At 48.2% G+C, this 12,726-nt stretch overlaps 1 long non-coding RNA gene across 1 annotated transcript; it reads left to right on the plus strand.

The window, feature by feature from the left end:
• The first annotated feature begins 4,807 nt into the window (after positions 1–4,807).
• On the plus strand, positions 4,808–11,863 carry LOC129467717 (uncharacterized). Its single transcript, XR_008652441.2, has 3 exons — positions 4,808–4,836; positions 6,936–7,066; positions 11,520–11,863. It is a non-coding gene; the product is annotated as an uncharacterized lncRNA (long non-coding RNA).
• The last annotated feature ends 863 nt before the right edge of the window (positions 11,864–12,726 follow it).

Consider the following 12,726-nt stretch of genomic DNA (forward strand, 5'->3'; position numbering starts at 1 on the left):
AAAAAGAAAAACACGGCAAGAAGGCCAGGCTGTAGTGTGAGGGGCACCCCCTGGAGCTGTGCAAGGCCACCATCCCGCAAAGGCCTCAGGGTACTCCCTGTCTCTGGCAGGCCCTGGTGAGCATCTCAGCAAGTCTGCTGGAAGGCTGAGGGAGAAATGTCTCCCCGAAAGTCATGGGGCCTAAGTCAGCAGGCCTGGGCCCTATGTCTCCCGCAGCAAACCTACTGTGTGGCCTTGGGCCATTTGTTTCACCTCTGGATGTAGTTCACTTAGCTAACAAAGGCTTTTCTGAGCACCAGCTGTATGCAAGGACCTGACATGAAGCTGGGGGCCAGTGCAGGCAAATGGACACGGGTCCTGCACTCTTAGCACTCACAGGCAACCACACAAGGAAGTGTAGCCCTATTTTGGGGGCTCAGTGGGGAGGGAGAAGTGCAGTGTGCTCTGGGAGAGCGTAAGGAAGGTTTGGGGCTGGTGGGAGCTGCATCTAGAGTGGAAGTTTCGGCCTAAGTGTGCCAGGCAGAGGTATCTGCATGTGCTAAGGCCCTGAGCTGGAGGAAGGCAGTGAGTGAAAGGAAGAAAGGTAGCGAAGAGGCCCCTTTTTAGGGACAGAGGCTGTGTCACACAGGGCTTTCTAGGGCATCCATTCCGGTTAAGGCTGAATTCTGTCCCCCCTAAATTTCTATGTTGAAGTCCTAACCTCCAGAGCCTCAGAATGTGACCTTATATTTGGAAATGGGGTCATCACAGTTGTAGGTAGTGAAGAGGTCATACTGGAGCAGGGATGGCCCCTAATCCAATACGACTGGTGTCCTTAAGAAGCGGGGAGGCCAAGCACGGTGGCTCATGCCTGTAATTGCAGCATTTTGGGAGGCCGAGGCGGGTGGATCACCTGAGGTCAGGAGTTTGAGGCCACCCTGGTCAACATGGTGAAACCCCATCTTTACTAAAAATACAAAAATTAGTCAGGCATAGTGTCATGCGCCTCTAATCCCAGCTGCTAGGGAGGCTGAGGCAGGAGAATCGCCTGAATCTGGGAGGCAGAGCTTGCAGTGAGCCGAGATCATGCCACTGCACTCCAGTCTGGGCAACAGAATGAAACTCCATCTCAAAAAAAAAAAAAGATGGAGATTCAGACACAGACAGGCACCCAGGGAGACACCACGTGAACATGAAGGTATCACTGGCATCCGCAAGCCAAGGAACGCCAATGATTACCAGCGCAGCAGAAGCTAGGAGCAGGCCTGAAACAGCTCTTCCTTCCCTTGCAGCCCTCAGAAGGAACTAACCCTGCTGAGGCCAAGCCTGGACTTCTGCCCCCAGAACTGTGAGACAATCAGTTTCTGTTGTTTAAGTCACCCAGTGTGTGGTGCTTTGTTAAGGCAGGGCTAGCAAACTCAAAATTCCTACTTGCAAAATGGACATAATGGCTCCTTCTCTCCTGGGTCTCCCAGAGGACCTGTTGGGTTAACCCATTCATTCCTTCAAACTCTCCAACAAGGTCCAGAGCCTGGTGGCCAAGGGCTGTTTTGGGTCTGAGCCAGACCCAAAACACAGTTCCTAGTCCAGGGCCCATAGTTTAAAACCAAAACTATGAAAATGGGGGCTGAGTGGACGGGAGTGATGCTAGGGGTGGGGAGAGCTCTGAGGCCACTGGTGTCCCTGGTGGCCACTAGCCATGGCAGACAACACCCTCCAAGAAGACCCAACAGGCAGAGGGCAGCCCAGGCCCCATGGGGACCTTGGTTCCTCCCCAGAATCCCAGCAGGCCTCCAGCAAGCCTCACAGCAGCGTGTACCACACTGAGGGGTGAATGACGGGCACACATGAGTGCACACTTGTGTGTGGAGGGTGAGACAAACCTTCACTTTCTCATAGGCTCAAAAAAAGTGCCTGGGCCGGCTGGGCGCAGTGACTCATGCCTGTAATCCCAACACTTTGGGAGGCCAAGGTGGACGGATCACAAGGTCAGGAGATCGAGACCATCCTGGCTAACGCGGTGAAACCTTGTCTCTACTAAAAATACAAAAAATTAGCTGGGCCTGGTGGTGGCACGGGCCTGTGGTCTCAGCTACTTGGGAGGCTGAGGCAGGAGAATTGCTTGAACCCAGGAGGAGGAGGTTGCAGTCATCAGAGAACGTGCCACTGCACTCTAGTCTGGGCGACAGAGTGAGACTCCATCTTAAAAAAAAAAAAAAAATAGGTGCCTGGGCCACACTCAGGGTCCCCTGGGGTCCCAGACACCTCAGGTTCTGGCTCACACTCTCCTGGAACCCACATCCTCTGTCACCATCTTACAGGTGGAGAAACTGAGGCCTATGGTTGGGGTGGGGTGTATCAGAGCCTAGCAGGGGAAGAGCTGGGATGTGGCCTCTCCACCCTCCTGTCCGCTTTAATGGCCGGCAAATGTGTCAATATTTGCTCAGGGGAACTGCTGGCTCAACAGGCCCCAGAGCCTGCCTGGTCGCTCCCTCTGTAAGATCAGGTATTGCCTCTGAGCTCCAGCCGAGACCCTGCGCCTGCTCTTCAGAAGGGAGGGGCTCTCCCTGCTGGGCCGTATCAAACGGCAGCTACCAGAGGGAGAACGGAACAAACGCACGATGCCCATTACGTGGGCAGCAGTGGCAGGTGAGCTCCTGGCCACCCAATCGGGTTTGAACCCCAGCGCCACTGCCTCTTAGCGCTGAGTGCCTTTGAGCCAGCCTCAGAACCTCTCGTAGACTCAGTTTCCTCATCCGGAAAAACGGGCTCCCACGCCCATCTCAAAGGCCTGTCGCAGGGCTGCGGGGACGGCTGGCGCGTGGCTCTGTGCTCCCCAGGTCCGGCAGGGGGCGCCGCGGGTCCTCAGTCCTCGCCCGGTCGCCGCGTGGTATCCGACCCGCAGCTCCGCTCGGCTGGACTCGTCTCTATTCGGCCACACTTGGCTCCACTCGGCCAGGCTCGGCTATGTTCGGCTGTATTCGGCAGCACTCGGCCAGACTCGGCCTTGTTCGGATCTGCTCGGCTTCGCCCCACGCCGGAAGCGCAAAGGCACTTTCCCGGCGCGGCTGCGGCTCCGCCTTCGGGGCGCGAGGCCCGGCGTTGTAGGCCAGAGACACAGCTGCTTGGCCCTTGGCGCTGTCGTGGTTGTGGGGGTCCCGCTTGCCTGGGCCCTGGGCCATGCAGAGGGAGACACGAGCCAGGGTTTGAGGCCGAAGCGGGTGGAGAGAGAGGGGCTCCCCGAGCCTGGCGTGGGGGCGTCGTTCGCCTTCTTTTTGCAGGGAGAAAGGGAGAGGTTGGCGCCTGCCGCACGCCCCAACAGGCGGGCTCTGTCACTGTTCTGTCGTGTCGGGGGAGGAAGTTGCTGCCCCTCAGTGTCCTCCAACAATCAGCAGGTTTCCCGCCGGGGCAGAGGGCCTGGCGCGGCGCTGGCGCTCTCCAGACTCAGTGTCCCCTTTTGTAAAACATGACAGCCCGCCCAACTCCGCTGAACACCTTTGGGATCCGAAGTCCTGAAAGCCCAGGACGGGGAACCTGGGTCCGGAGAGCGAAACTTTCCCCGGCCCCTGGGCGGGTCAACGCGGGGGATTCGGTAGAACCAGGCCCGGGGCTCTCCTCGCGGGAGGAAGCCGGTTTGTGTGTGGGGGTTGGGGGTTGCTGCGGGGACTGCGGGGTTTTGGAGGAAGAAGCGAGTGCATGGGCGCCCTGGCCTGCCCCAAAGTTCCCTGAGGGGACGGGCTGGTGGGACGGGCGCAGGGCGGGGGCCGGGGGGCGGGGAGCGTCCCAGGTTCCTGGGCGCGGGGGCTCTGCCCAGCAGGAGGCGCTCGCGTCTTCCTTTGTTGAAATTGATCTCTGCGCTTGAACAATTAGATCTGTGACTTGCCACTCACAGCCTACATAGCGGACGCCAGAAATCATCATGTTTACTGTCCTGTCTCCTTTTTTGACAGGCACACATTTTATTTTTTAAATACATGAAGCGCGCGGTGCTTTGTAAGCGCTGACTGAATGTGCCTATTTTCACACCCTCTCCTGACCCTGGGCTGGAACGTGGGCGAGTGCAGGATGGTGGCCAGGGGCGTGGCTCTTGGTCAGTATGTGCCTCATCTAGCTCGTCTGTAAAATGGACAGACGAGGTAACACGTGTGCCTACCTCAGAGCATTGTTGGAAGGATTAGAGGAGTCAAGACATGGAAGGCCCACAGAATGGGTGGGGCAGAAAAGCCAGCTTCTGGGGGCAGGGGAAAGGGTGGGGAGTGGCTGCGGAAACAGGGCCCGTACCCTGGGTTTCTGCGTTGGGGTTACTCCTTTGCTGCTGGGGGTGATAGCAGCGTGGTGAGAGCCACCCTGGGCCTGCGCTCCTCCTGGTCATGCTGTTGTCCTGGGTCCCAGGGTGCCTGGGAAAGGGCACACAGCTTTACTGATGGGTGGCCAGTGGGGAGCGTCCCCATCGGGCATTCCACCAGTCGGCTCCGATGGTCCTGGCCTCCCCATGTTTATCTGGCCCAGGGACACCAAGGCTCAGAGAGGTAAACTTGCCCGAGGCCACACAGCTAGGGGGGGGGAGCTGAGTCATCACCCAGGTTTGTCTGCCCCAGGGCTGGAGCTCTGTCTCCAGGCCACCTGACCAGCTGAGGAGATCGTCAGAAAGGCTGGGATACCAACGGATGACGCACAAATGGAGGAATTTTCAGGCACGGTCAAAGCTAATGGGAGGGAAAATATTGAACTGTAATATTCCAGAGTTCTCTCTTGTCTGCTCTGACTCCTGCCAGCTGCCCTGCACCTAGAGGGACAGGAGGCTCTTCTCTGGGGCATTGCATGGCCAGGAGCCAAATGAGCTGGCCCCAGAACCTGGTGAGTTGCCTAGCTTTTCAGACCTCAGCCTCCTCACCTGTGAAGTGGGTTGAGCAGCTCTTCTCTGCAGAGGAGCTGTTGAGGGCGGTATGGAATACTGCCAGGCACACAGCTGGCCCTTGACAAAACCATTCCTGTGTCCCCAGCCTATTTCTCCCCAAGTCCCATTGATCGTTCTCTCCATCCCCATTTCTTCAGAAGGTCAGGTTTTCTAAGCCCGAAGGCTTGGAGCCAGCCAGGAGCTGTCTCCCTCTCCAGTGCTGCCGACTCAACCCTTTTCCCTTAGAAGCTGCAGGGAGGGAGGCTCCCCTTGGCTCCCTCCCTCTGCAGCCCTGGCTCTGCGCCCTGGGAATGCTGCCTGGGGCAGGGCCACGTAGAGAGCAGGGCCAGTGCAGGCCTTTGGGTGTTCCCAGCAGCCAAAGTCCTTTAGTCTGCTTTCCTTTGGGCCCCCTTGCACCCCTGAATGGACGACCTGGGGGATTCCAAGTCGGTTTGGGAGGGGTGACAGCACAAGGCTGGAGGTTGGGAGAGTCTGGGTGTCATCCCAGCTTGGACTGCAGTCTGCTACGTGACCTTTGGGCCAAAGATAAATCCTCCCTGGGCCACAGTGTCCCTGCTGGTCAGATGAAAGAATCAGATGAGATCATTTCTGACGATCTTTCCAGGCTTCATATTCTTCTGTTTGATTATCCCCCCCAAATAAATTGGAAATTGGAGGCCCAAGGATGAGCCCTGGTTGAGGATGCACAGCCCAGGGGCTGTCCCATCCTCCACACTTTGTCCAGCTGTGAGTGGGGACTGGGATTTAGCACCTGAAGCCCCAGATTTAAATGTATCCCCACTCCCCGCTGGGGTCCCCGCACTCCTGCACCTCCCTCCTCCCAGGACGGCCCTGATCTGCAGGCATTGTTCCCCACCCATGCCCAAGCCCCAAGGGAATTCCATCGGGTTGGAGAGTCTTCCCTTCTGTAGGGGGCTTTGCTCCTCTCTACCAGTTATGTGACCTTGGGCAAGTCACTTCAGCTGCCTGACCCCAGCTCCCTAGGACTAATTGAAGTAATGGATATAAACACCCTTTGGGGACCAAAAGCCCCTAGAGAGATGAGACCTGGCCCAGGCAGTAAGTCCTCGACAAATGTAGAATAGGAAGATGCTGTAAACAAGCCGGCCAAAACCCACCAAATCCCTTGGTGGAGGGCAAGGGACATTTGAAACAGTCTTTATACAGGAGTCTCGGGCCCCAGGAAGCCAGGGCAGAGAGTCTGTGCCAAACTTCCCCGTCTAACAAGAAGGAAACTGAGGCAGGACCCTGCCAGACCCAGAGGCAAACGGGCCACCCTCCTGTGAACTTGTTGGGGGTCATTTCCACAGGGGAATAGTTCTAGAAGACCAGGGTGAGTCAGTAACAATGGCAGAATTCCAGTCAGAGGAAGAAGACTTTGGTGTAGCTGGGGCTGGAGCATGGAGGAGCGACTTGGCTGCCGCCCTGGCCCCGTGTCAGAGGTGTTAGAACCAGAGCGACTCCATCTTGAGTAGGGGCTGGGTAAAATGGGGCTGAGACCTGCTGGGCTGCATTCCCAGGAGGTTCGGCATTTTTAGTCACAGGATGAGATGGGAGTCGGCAGGACTGGTATCATAAGATATAGGTCATAAATACCCTGCTGATAAACAGGATGGGGTAAACAAGCCGGCCAAAACACACCAAATTCAAGATGGTGATGAAAGTGACCTCTGGTCATCCTCACTGCTCATTATACACTAATTATAATGCATCAGCATGCGAAAAGACACTCCCACCAGCGCCATGACAGTTTACAAATGCCATGGCAATGTCCAGAAATTACCTTATACGGTCTAAAAGTGGGAGGAAAATCTGGGAAAGTTCTGGGAAAATCTCCTCCCCTTTCTTGGAAAACTGATTAATAATCCACCCTTTGTTTAGCATATAATCAAGAAATAACTATAAAAACAGCCAACCAGCAGCCCTCAGGGGTGGTCTGTCTATGGAGTAGCCATTCTTTTGTTTCTTTACTTCTCTATAAACTCGCTTTCACTTTACTCTGTGGACTCACCTCAAATTCTTTCTTGTTCGAGTCCAGGAACCCTCTCTTGGGGTCTGGATTGGGACCCCTTACCAGTACCATTTTGCTGGTGAACCACGAAGGGACGATACCAGAGAAACCCCCCAACCCAAAGGAAATAGACTACAGCCCCAGTTGGCTGACTTTGGGTAAGTGAGGGATATTTTATTCTGGGTAATGTATGGGTTTGGGTTAGGTTCCCTCCTCAGAAATAGGGGGTTAAAGGCCCATCTTAGTAAAGGGCAAAGATGCTTGTCAGAAATTGGGTTAGAGGCCCAACTGAAGAAGGTTGGAGTCCTTAGGGAGTTAGAGGTTCTCCTCGGTCAAGTCCCTTGGTAGGGAGAAATGGATTAGGCACTATGGGATGTTAACCACTATTCTCTTTGGATTGATCTGCCTTTCACTGTTTGCTGACAGCTGTGAGTGACAGGTTAGGCACGTACAGGATCATGGGACATGGGGAGCTTTCTTCTCCCCAAAGGGGGAAACTTCAGAGATGATGAGATTGCTGGAAAAGATACCTTTGCTACTGACAAGCGACCTCCTGAACTACTGATCCAGTGTCAGTGGAATGGATGCCTCTGGCCTCCCTGAGCTCCTCAGATTCTCCACCCCCCAGCAGGCAATGCTTTCCTTCCTCTCTCCTTTCTCTTTTCTATCTTTTCTGTCACTCAGGGTGACTGTCCACTCTTCCATCTTGCCCAGCCACCACATGTTGAAACTCCTGGTTGGAGGGCATTCCACCTCACTTGGAGTGGATGAAAGATGACAAGGACCATTGGGAGCAAGTTTGAGCCTTGCCAGGTTGATGTTGGGCACTGAGTGGGGTGGCCAGTATCCTGGAATAGAAAATGTTAATTTGGTTTCCCCATGCAGCCTGTTGGACAGCATCTTACGAAATTAAGAGGCTTTTGCCTGTGGTTCCATGAAACGGAAAAAGACGATTTTCTTTTGTAACGTATCTTGGCCCCCATAGCAATGGCACAGTAAGCAGGGCCATCAAAGCCACAGAGAGAAAGGAAACCCAGAAACTTGGCATGCTGGCAAAGGGTAAGAATTTCTTGCCAGTCAAGCTTCTGGCCTCTCTTGGTGCAAACTGGTTGAATAAATGATAAAAATCACTGTTTGTCTCTCCTGCAAGGAATTTGATTAATACGAAAAAGAATTCGTGGGGGCTAGTCTTAAGCTTTAGAGAATCTGGTGTACTTTGTGCTATGAATTTTTCTTTCTGTGTCAATCGGTCATAAAAAGAGGTACTATAGGAGAGAATGTGGGCCTAGGACCTCTGTCAGCCCATTATTCAAGTTGGCCCAGCAAACTCGTCAGTTACAAACTTTGCATCAGGTCCCTGAAAGAAAAACTAGATGAGGTTTCTGTCTTGTCTTTTTTTTACGTCCTTGGAAGTTTAACCTTGTGACCATGTGGGAGTACTTTCTCTTAGTCTCCACCATCCAGAGGACAGGAAGTTGGGGCTTCATGTGATAGCCCTAAAAATTATCCTGAGCAGTTAAAAGCCTTTGCAAGCTTGAAATTGGCTTCCCTAGGCTCCTTCCAGGAAAGAAAACAAAAACTGTCTAGTGCCGTGGCTCAGTAGCTAAGGCTTTGTCCTTTCACAGTGAGGACCCAGGTTCAATTCCCACCTTAGGGAATGAGTCCTTTCTGGTTTAATATCTATGTGACCTTTGCCATTTATTCATTCTCTTCTCTTCCATAAACAGCTTCCGACTTCTCGTTTGAATTTTCCTTTCTCTGCGCTACCCTTGGTGATTCTAGATCTCATAGAAACTGCTTATCACCTCTTTGAAAATACCTTGTATACCTGGGTTAAGTGCTAACCTTAGTTAAGGCTTACTGGTTTCACCTGGGAAGTTACTGTTGGTGAAGTTCAAAAGCCAGAAATATTGGCTGTTTGTCCCGGCTAGAGTCTGGTAACAAGATTTGGTTAAAAGTCACCTTAATTAAAAATGGATATCCAAGCTATACATATATTTAAAAGGCCTTTATCCTTTTTTTTTCTCTTCTTGGCTCTTATTTTTCTGAAAAAAAGTCTTTATTTTCAGTCGACTTAATTTTTTCCCCCATTTTGTCTTCTTGCCACTCTTGATGCCCCACCTGAGAGGACCTAAGATAAATTTTAATAGCCTGGGGCTTCTCGGGAGAAACAGGAGGTGCTACAGACCCTGTTTTGGGAGAAACCTCTGTTCTCCTCATGGACCCCCAGGAATTGAAAGCAGATAGACCACTCTCAAAATCTAAGGCTCTGCTCTATTTTGTATTGTGTTATCTGACAGTTTTGACTTTTGAGGATATCAGAAATTACTTTGCATTTTAAGAGAGCTTTTAGCCTTGCTATGTAATAACTAGGTGGGAAATATACTTTTAGGGACGGCTAACGGCAGTTTTGTGGGGATACTTGGCTCTTCGCACATTTGGATCAGAAAAGCATGCTCTTGGCCACCTAGAAAGTATGGAAGTGTCCCCACCCTCCATTGAAAGATAAGACTGCCATGGGGGATGAGCTGATTCCCTCTCTTTGGGATCCAGGATCCAATATAAAAATGAGGCCCTTAATTTTGGGGATCTGTTTTGCCTTCCAGCTGTGCCTGCTTATTAGGCCTTAGAAACTGCAGGCTTTCCTGGCCCTGTTTCTTGAAGGGCTCCACCCTGAAGTCAGTAATCCAATTAAGTAACTTAAAAATTGGCAAATGAAAAATCTTACAACTACTGGATCTTCTGTCTGTCTGGTATTTATATATGTTATGTGTGCGATGTTGAGATATGAAAGAGCTCTGATTAATTGGCTTAAAAATAATAAGTACTTAAATCAAATATTTTGTCGGAAAAATAGAAACATTAATGCCTTTTGGTTCACATGACTTTAATAATCTTTCTTTGGGAAATAAAGACAGTTTTAAAGATTATCGGTAACATTAAAATATCTTCAAACTTTAGACATTTGGTCTAAATTAGGCAGGTCAGATTTTAGGCTTGCTAAATGCTTCAAGGTCATAAACTGCATCATTGACTTTTGAAAATTGCCCAGCTTACCTGCTTTGGGGCCATTTGATTCTAGATAAGGCCTGGGGACTTGTCGAGTTAGCCATGCCCCCAGCTATGCTGGAAAGAGTCAGACCTTATCTGCACTTCTTCCTGGTGTCCTAGGCTCCACACCTGGAATATAATTAAAACCGCTTACTTACCAGGTTTTTCACCAAAAAATAAAAGTTGCTAAGAGTTAACATTGTAATATGTTATATGTAATTGAGACTACTAGAGAAACAGTTTTGTATGCAAGGTGTGTAAGGAAAATATCATATGCTTTTGGTAAGAAGATTATAAGAAAGCACGGGAATGTGGATTTTCCCCCTGCTTTAGAGGGTTACAGGATTTTTTCAAGTTAGGTAGGATAAAGCTGAAGGTTTGAGCGAGTTGTGGAAGGTTTGTGAAAGATTAATCTTGTAAAAGAAATTCTGTGTGAACTTATTGGCTTAAATTAAAGGGATATTATTCAGTTTTTCCATAAATTAAATATGGAATAAAAGTATAACAAGGTTTTCTTAGAGCACTGGTATACTCTTTAACAAGAAAATTGTAAAGAGCTATAAAAGGTTTATGAGACTCTTACCTCATGGTCAAACATTAAAATTGGATAGAGTTGTCTATAAGGCTTTATTATGAATTGGGTTTGACATTAATAGTACACAAATACAAAGGTAAAATTTGGCTTTCTCTCTTGAACAAGTTTTTCATGTAATATTGAAAAATAATTAAAGATTTTTGTTTGCTTTTTGAATAAGCTATAGGAAAAAGAAAGGAAAGAAAAGAGACAGTTTTTTTGGAAAGCTAAGTCTTCCCTTTATCAGTGAGTAAAAGTTTTTGCCCTTAAAAACATCTTTGAGTTATCATTTTGGCCAAATAAATGACTTACGGTGACCTGGGATGCCATTTTGTAGTATCAATGTTTTAAATTTTTGATATTTGACAGACTTTCCAAAATCAAATTCTAAGTTGTGCCTTTTTCTAACCTGATTAGTCCTTTAGATATTAGGTCCCCTAAAGTCCAAAAATGACATATTTAGCTTATTTGGTACATTAAAATAATACAGGAAGCATTGTCAAATATGAAATTGTGTTTGGCTTTCTTTGGGCTGTGTTTATATCAGTATGTTATTGGTATGTGTTCCAAAATTATGGGAAACTCCTAAAATTCTGATATGAACATTATCAATACTAATAATGTACATTATCAATAATAATTATAATTGTTATGTTAAATTATTATGTGCCACAGAGGTATCCAAATTTCCTAGTCAATGATATTAATTCTTTAACCATGGCTGCTCTAAGCCTTTCTGTCATCCATAGACAATTGTTGTCTTGTTTTTATTCTCTTCAAAAGGTGGTTTATAATCAGCTGTAGGACTCTGATGAGTACTCTTAAATGCAGAGAGAAAGAAAACAGCATCCAAGACTCTCTTGGAAAACTAACACATATATATCAAGCAAAACAGGAATTAATTGCATAGACTGAACTAATAAAAGACTGAAATAATCTTTTATGACTTTTTGCTTAAAATGTTGTTGATCTTTCTGTTTTTTCAGAGTCAAGAAACCCCCCCTTCTTGAGCTATTTACAGCTTTTAACAATTGAGTAAAGTACGCTTCTATAAGGATTATAAAACAAAGATTTGTCCAAAACCAAAATTTGGAATATTTTTTTTCTCTTTACCTGATTTCTGCAGAATTTGGAAACTATTTGTGAGTGTTCTTAACTTATGACAATATAGTTATTTGCATAAGTGCAGTAAGAATCTGTTTTTCCTTCTTTCTTCTTCTTTTTTTTTTGTAACAGGACACAATTAGAGAAACTGGTTATTTAACAAGGGTTTGACTGGAATGGCATGCTTTCAAATATAAACAGACTTCTTTAAGGAATTAAAGTTGACTAATAGAGCCAATAAAAGCCTCTTGGAAAAACTGGTCTTGTACCTTGTGTATGAAGTCCTGTATAGGGTTCCTGACCTGTGGTAAGTAAAGAATGTAACTTTCTGACAGGCCTGGGAGCCCCAAGTTATCTTGGGACCTCAAGAGGAGAGGAATTTATCTAACTCATACAGGTTCTTGCAGGCATAGGTAAATCCATGGCTGGGCTCAAAGCTTTAAAACATCTAATCTAAGATACCTTATGAAACAAAGCCAATTTTGAAAGGAGCTGATATGGCAAATAATTATACTTGCTGCACTTTATGCAAATAATGAAGCCAAGTATAATAAGACTAAAGCTTATTTTGCAAATAAATTGGTCCTACCGTGATTTGTTTTTAATAAAAAATGGGAGACTGGAGAGAGAAAAACGGTGTTTCAAAAAATATGGTACACCTGTCATAGATTCTAGTCTCATCCATTGTTTTTGAGTTTTTTTTCCTACAATTTAGACTGACCTTGCTTCTTTCTGTGAACCAAGTAGTCATCTCTTGACTGCGTCTCATCAGAAACAAGAGGGATGGATAACATAAAAATCTGGATCAGTATCTAATTCTGGGCATGTATTGGAATCGTCTAGCAACTCCATATCAGCTCATCTAGCAATTCCTGTGACTAAGAATGCCTAACCTCCTGGGATTGCAGCCCAGTAGGTCTCAGCCTCATTTTACCCAGTAAGTCACAGGCATTCTTGCCCAGTTCATGGAAAGCCTTCTTATTTGGATTACTTGGGATAATTTTACTTTGCTGCTGTAGAATATATTGCTGTTATACTCTTTGTGTAAGAATGCAAGATAAGCTTAATCAATGCTTTCTTAAACTGAAC

Source organism: Symphalangus syndactylus, chromosome 18 (assembly GCF_028878055.3).
Source record: "Symphalangus syndactylus isolate Jambi chromosome 18, NHGRI_mSymSyn1-v2.1_pri, whole genome shotgun sequence".
Lineage (NCBI taxonomy): Eukaryota > Metazoa > Chordata > Mammalia > Primates > Hylobatidae > Symphalangus > Symphalangus syndactylus.